This window comes from Pteropus vampyrus, unplaced genomic scaffold, assembly GCF_000151845.1.
Source record: "Pteropus vampyrus isolate Shadow unplaced genomic scaffold, Pvam_2.0 Scaffold2, whole genome shotgun sequence".
NCBI classification, from domain to species: domain Eukaryota; kingdom Metazoa; phylum Chordata; class Mammalia; order Chiroptera; family Pteropodidae; genus Pteropus; species Pteropus vampyrus.
Genome location: NW_011888783.1, coordinates 34,614,559 through 34,621,127, shown reverse-complemented (window position 1 = coordinate 34,621,127; position 6,569 = coordinate 34,614,559). Strand labels below are relative to the sequence as shown.

The 6,569-nt window shown below is 37.2% G+C and overlaps 1 long non-coding RNA gene across 1 annotated transcript in view; it reads left to right on the top strand.

The window, feature by feature from the left end:
• The first annotated feature begins 318 nt into the window (after positions 1 to 318).
• LOC111739116 overlaps positions 319 to 6,569 on the top strand; it is a 21,403-nt gene continuing 15,152 nt past the window's right edge. The window contains exon 1 of the long non-coding RNA XR_002780107.1: positions 319 to 461. This is a non-coding gene — a long non-coding RNA (uncharacterized LOC111739116). The remainder of the gene's footprint in view (positions 462 to 6,569) is intronic.

The window sequence follows — 6,569 nt, the reverse complement described above, 5'->3', positions numbered from 1 at the left end:
TAAAATAGATATTTAAGAATTGTTTGGTTAATATCTGGATGATTCAAGTGTGTAAAATGCAAGTCAGGTCATAGCAACTGCTAGGCTATGTTGGCTCTCTCTTATACTTTTTCTTGGCTCAGACAGCATTCTCCTCTGGTTTATGAGGTGGGGCAATAAAGAGCCGATCTTTTCACCATAGGAATGCCTGTGATTTGGTCGGCTACTCAATTTAACTCAACTAAGTGCTATGTCATCCTGGCATGTCATGCGGGGCACACCCTGTTTAGAAATGGAATGAGGAAGCTGAGGTTTGCTTAACCCAGGCACCAAGGCCACTGCGTCAGATCCTGGGATGCCCTCCAGCTGCCAGGACAGCCCTGCCCTGCTCTGTGCTCCTCATCTGGAAGATTAGGTTGGGGCAACATGGAGGTGAGAGGCTCAGCTTCTGGGATTCAGCCCAGCTGTGGAGCGGCAAGAGAGTAAGACCTTGTATTGTTTTTAAGAATTCCAGAGAGAGAAGCCGGTGCCCTGACTGTGTGCAGGCTGAACCAGTCCATCGGGAACAGTAACATGTCTGTGAAGGATGTGTGTCATCTGCTGCCAAGTAGGAGAAAAATCTCTTTGGAAAGATCTAAATAATGACTTCAGAAAAATCTTAAAAGTAACTAGAATACCTTCAACTACTTAAGTAAGGACAAACTCAAAGACTGAGTGACTTCAGGCCAGCCTCATGGAGTTATTGTTCTCTGAAGAAAAAAAAAAGACTGGATGACAGCAATTGTGTCTTGATTTCCTGATTTGCTCTAGAATAAAATAAATTGCATGCTTGCTTCGAATAGATGTTAGTAATAAATAAATATGATATTAAAAATCGGTATATATCTAAACAGTAGAGAGTGCTATTAAAATGCTGTAAACCCTCAAAATAATTGCCTTCAAGGGAACCCTTGATAGAGAATATAGTCAGATGGTTGCTGGACTTATCATGGTGATCACTTCTTTAAGTATATAAATGTTGAATAACTATGGTGTATGCCTGAAACTAATATAGTATTGTCCGTTAGCAATATTTTAATAAGGAACTTAAAAAAAGGGATCCCTGAACTTAGGCAAACTGCCTCATGAGGAGGTCAGATGCTGTGAACAGACCTCTTTTACAAAGGAACACTACATACAAACTTAACTGCGCTTACTATACACATCACCTAATCTCACCACTACTTAGAGCACAAATTTGACTGACCTTGTGCAAATTATAGCTGCCTCCAGATGTGGTCACAGAAACACTGAGGTGATAACCCTTAGGAGTACAAGAATTCCTGCAATAACCTCTAATTACAGACATCAAACAAACTTAAACCAATTCCTCTCTCTCCTTTGTTGGGATTCCTGGGGCTTAACAGACCCACAAAGCACTTCCTTTCACGAATGTAACCAAGACATTAGTAAATGCACATCTCTTATACTGACAAACAATGTTTATGTGTGTCAATCAAATTATAAAATAAAATACTAACAGTGCTCTAATTGTTAACTGTAATTTTCTCATCAAAGCTACAAAATACAGTTGTAGTCCTAAAGTCACAGCTGGAAGCTGAAAGGTGTCAAGGCCACCTCAGGACTCCCCCCTGGCTTGGTGTAAACTGGTTCCCATGGGCCTGTACTTCTGATATTGGAAGCAGCATGCAGATCCTCAATTACTCACACTTGGTGAGAGATGAGCTTTGACAAAGCAACATACCCACCCTGATCTATTGAATAGAGACAAACTAGTGCCACCACCACCACCGCCACTACCATCACCACCACTATCACATCCTGTCTCTTCTTCTCGAGGTCTGTGAATGAGTAATCAGGTCCCACGGATAGCATCTATAATTGGCTTGAAACCTCCCTCAGAGTTTCTGAAATAGTCAACTCTAGGGCCTTCCAGAATGCTGTGTTTTATTCTTTTCTTTTCTGACTGGAATGACAGCCCTGCCCTGCTCTGTGTTCCTCAGACTCTCTAGATAGAGTGTGCTGACTTTCAAATGTTGACTCATGATTCAGGGAGAGACAGTAGTGAAATCCTGGTTTATGCCACAATTGGTATTGTACTGTGTGAAACAAATGACTTGTAGATGTATTTGGCCTATGCAGTACTTTAAATTTGAATTAATGGTCAATGTTAAAAAAAAAAAATCAGAGGCTATCCCATAAAAATCAATTTATGGTGTCTCTTGAAAATGTTCAGTAGCACTAGGCCTGCATTCTTGCATGATGCCCATCAGTTGGAATTGATTCCACTCTTTGCACAGGGCATGCGTTCTCTAGATCATCATGTCTCCTCTGTAAGTCTGTTGCTAAGCACAAGTGACTGGAACTATGTAGCACTTAAAATTCATTTACATTATCTGCTTGGCTTCTGTATAAATTTGAACTTGTGATCTGTACTGTAAGCTATGCAGTGTCCTTTATATACCACTTACCATTTTTCCCGCAGCCCATGATATCTGGCCCGGAAATCTCAGTACAGCCTTGGTGTCTTACTCCACAGAACACTGCCTAATTTGACTGCCAAAAGGGGCACAATATTAAGTTTGCTTTGATAGTCTTGTATCTTTTTATTTTCTTCAAATATTCATGAGAAGTCTTTGAGTAGAAGTAGCATACAAGCCATTACTTCTTCATGAAGAATCTAGATTTGGGTATCTAGTAGATTTGGCAAAAACTCCAAATTAATGTCTATGTACCCAGAGAGAATGACCAAATGCGTGCAGATGTGGACTCTGGAGCGTGCGTAGAGACTCCATAATTCTTCCAGATGAAAAAGGTTGCCCTAAGTTTCACAGGTGCTTTAAAGGATCCCTGACAGAATTACTTTGACAAATGCAGTTTCTGAAACACAGTAGGAGAGTAAGGCTAGTCCCTGTAATAAGCAGTAAGTGCACAGGAGCTCAGAGAAGGGAGAGGCTGCTAGGGAAGCGGGACTCACAGAGGTAGCATCTCAGCCAGGCCTTGAGGGGTCAGCAGGATCTGAACATTTGGAAAGCAAAGGGAGGAGTTCTCTGTATCAAAGTAAAGATCTGAAAAAAAAGCACGGTAGGGGGGAATGTAGGCAGTATACTGAGAACAGTTCAGTTTGCATAGAGTGTAGCTGAGGTTCTCATACTTAAAAATCATCAACAACTTAAAAGTTAATTTTCATTTTTATGTTTACAGTTTGACATGGTATTGAACTTGCAGATGTTTCATCTTTTTTAAATTAAATGTTTTGTGGCAAAATTTATTAATAAAATTATATAAGTTTCAAGTATACAATTCTATAATACATCCTCTGTATATTGCATTGTGTGCTCACCACCCAAAGTCAAGTCTCCTTTCATCACCATGAATTTGGCCTCCTTTACTTTCTTCGATCTCCCCCTACTCCCTTGCTCTCTCACAACCACCATACTGTTGCCAGACATCTATCTTTTAATGATCATTACAAGTGATTCTGTTGTGGAGGAAACACAGTCCACACTTTGGGAGAAACTTTCTTCGTGTGTATAGTGGGTAGATAGAGGTGGCAGGGTCTGATTACAGACTTCAGGCCACGGAACTGGTCATTTTTCTATGGTCAACAAATGGCTACTTTTCCTGGCTGTTTGATATTCGATATTGGGATAAGAGAGAGGGATGCCTGAAAGATGACATCCAAGTTTAGATCAGAGGAAGGATCTAACAGAAGCGGGGATCGTTACAGAAAGAGATTGGGAATGGCCCTTGGTTCAATTTTTACCTGTGGGCAAAAATCTACTTACCTTTGGTTACCTCTAACACCATGTGTAATGGAGAAATCTACTTGGGCACTGGTCCAGATCCCTCTGGGACTCAGTTTCTCATCTGTAACATGGAGATGAAAATAGTATCTTTCTTGATCTGTTGAGGATCAAATTGGCTTAAGTATCTGAAAGGGCTTTTGAGGAGTGTATATATGTATGAATTTTTTTTTCCTTCAGTAAAAGAGTCGATTATTAAAGTTTCTAGCTTGGCTCAATGGATGCTAGAACACCTATCCATGATTTATATGTGTTTGCAGAGTATGCATGGGTAAGGCTCATCATCAGGCATTAAGAGGAAAAAAAAATTAACTGGATACAAAATTATGTTTCCAGAGTAATTACGATTACTGCATTATATGTGAGAAATAACTATATTTCAAGAGTGTTTTTCTCTAGTGGTAAGATTGTTCATAAATTTATTTTTTCCTTCATTTTTGAAATTCTCTTCATGGGCATGTATTACTTTTGCAATCAGAAAAAAAACAAACATTTTTTTTTTCAGTCCCAGGGTCCTAAAGCCATTCTGAAATCAGTAAAGTTATGGAGTGGTATGCTTTTCAAGAACCCCATTCTCCTTTTATTTGACTTTTCCTGCTTGAGCACAGACCCATTTTCTCAACTGAGTGTATGCATGTGGTTTAGATAGAGTCTTCAGGGAATAGGAAAAGGAAAATATCAAAATGCATTCCTTAAACTTGTGAAAGCTAAGTCAATGTATCTCAATTAAAACCAGGAATCCTTCCAATATTTACACTGGATTTGCTTCCAAACATTTGCCTTTTTAATGAATTGGGAGGGACACAGCAATGAAGCACAATAAACACAGGATGCTAACATCTGGAGGGAAGAAAAGAAAGGAATTTGTAGGGAAAAGCCAATTTTAGTTCCAAAATGGGGTATAATCTTGTTTCTAATTTCTCTAATTTGTTCGTGGGAAATGGAGGTAGTTAAAAAGCAGGGATTCATAAGAAGAGACTTGAGGCATGACTTGTTTTGTACCCTAGCCTTCCAGAGAAACAATAACTTGTGCCTCCAGGATATTTGACATGCTGCTCACTGTTTGAAGCCAGAGCAAGATCAAACTGTATACGAAGCTATGACTCACTTATGTCAGAGTGGCAGACTTCTATGGCCTAGAAAATAACGAGATTAGGAGAGAAAGGCCTATGTCCTCATTATGTAAGTTACTGGAATTATTAGAATGGCAGACAGAGATAATTTGGGCCTTAAAGTCCAGGTAGTGAGTGTTTCAGAAGATGTCCCAAAAATGGGAATCATAACCATCCAAACTGAATTTCCAATGACCTATTATGTATATTCAGAAAATTTCTTGGGTCAGTTTTATAAGAGACAAAAAAATACCCTCAAGTTTAGTCCTACCTCTTTTTGTTCGGAAGAGTGTAAGAGAGTTAGAGAAACCATGGTTGGATAGCAAAGAGAAGATATAGCACTGCAAGAGGATGCTAACAGTCCATATTCTCTTAATAGATTTTCAGTGTAAACTGCAAAAGTGAATTTTCAAATAATTACCAAGAGAAAAAAATGAATAAAGTAACCTAAAAATGGAAATCTAGTTTCCCATCAGGCTTTTATGCCAACTTCATATTCTTTCGCCTGAATTTATTGCAAGAAAGCAAATGAAAATGCATATGAAATATTTGTATGTTTATTGAAATTAGCCACTAGCTTTCTTCTCGGCTTCACAGGCATGCTTTTACAAGAAACAAAGCATTTATTTTTATTTTAAGAGTCATTTATTTTCCTATTAAAACAGCAACAAGAACTGAACCCTCTAAAATATCTGTCATCTGGAATGTTTGATGATGGAGGTCTTAATATGGTTTTTTTTGTGTGCATGCTTATTTTGCTTTTGTTTTTATTTTTGGAGAAGAAAGATAGGGTGGTTTGATTCAAATTGATAACTATTTGTTTTTCACTTCATTTAGCTGGTATAGAACTAATATAATTATTTCTCTAGCAGCTTTTTAAAAGGATTATCCTATCTATCAATCAGTAGAATAAGATTGTGTTTAAAATAGAAATAAATCTATACCTATAAATTTCTTGCAGGCTTGGCTATCTTTTTTGTTTTGATTTATTAACATTATCAGTTTAAAATACTTAATTTCTACTTATTTCATTTCAGTATCTCTTACTTATCAAAACATTACATTGTTCTCCTTAGGTATAACCTCAGAATTTTCTCAACAAATACTGGTACTCAGGAACACTGAATAAAAATACAATAAAGACAGTTTAATGCCATGATTTTTCTTCTATTAGGTTCATACTGGATGTTTTGGGATTTTATCAGTATATATTCATGGCTGGCTTAACTAATAAAGAATATACAGGTCTATACTTTAAAAGTTCAATACCATGCCAAATGGTAAACTTGCAAATAAAATTCTTTTGAAATGACCATAGTTTCAGGAAGAATTTAAGAGCTATCTTTCCCTTAGAAAAATTCTGCTAATATTGAATATTTATAATTTCATCCCTTTAACAGAGCTAATTGGTGACAATGTTGAAGAAACACTGCTTCCTCATGAAGTATTGAGCTCTGCAATCAGTACCCAAAAAGATTCAGAAAGCAAAATACAATGTTATTGTTTTTCTTTTCGTTTTTTTTTTTCCTTACGTTAATTAGATTAAAATGTGGGGAATGCGAAGAGGGATTATCTTGAAAAGAGAGACAAAAATTCAACATAAACTTAAAGTCAGATACCAGAAAGTTATTTTTCATTGAATTCTTTTTTTTTTCTTTTTCTTCTTTTTTTT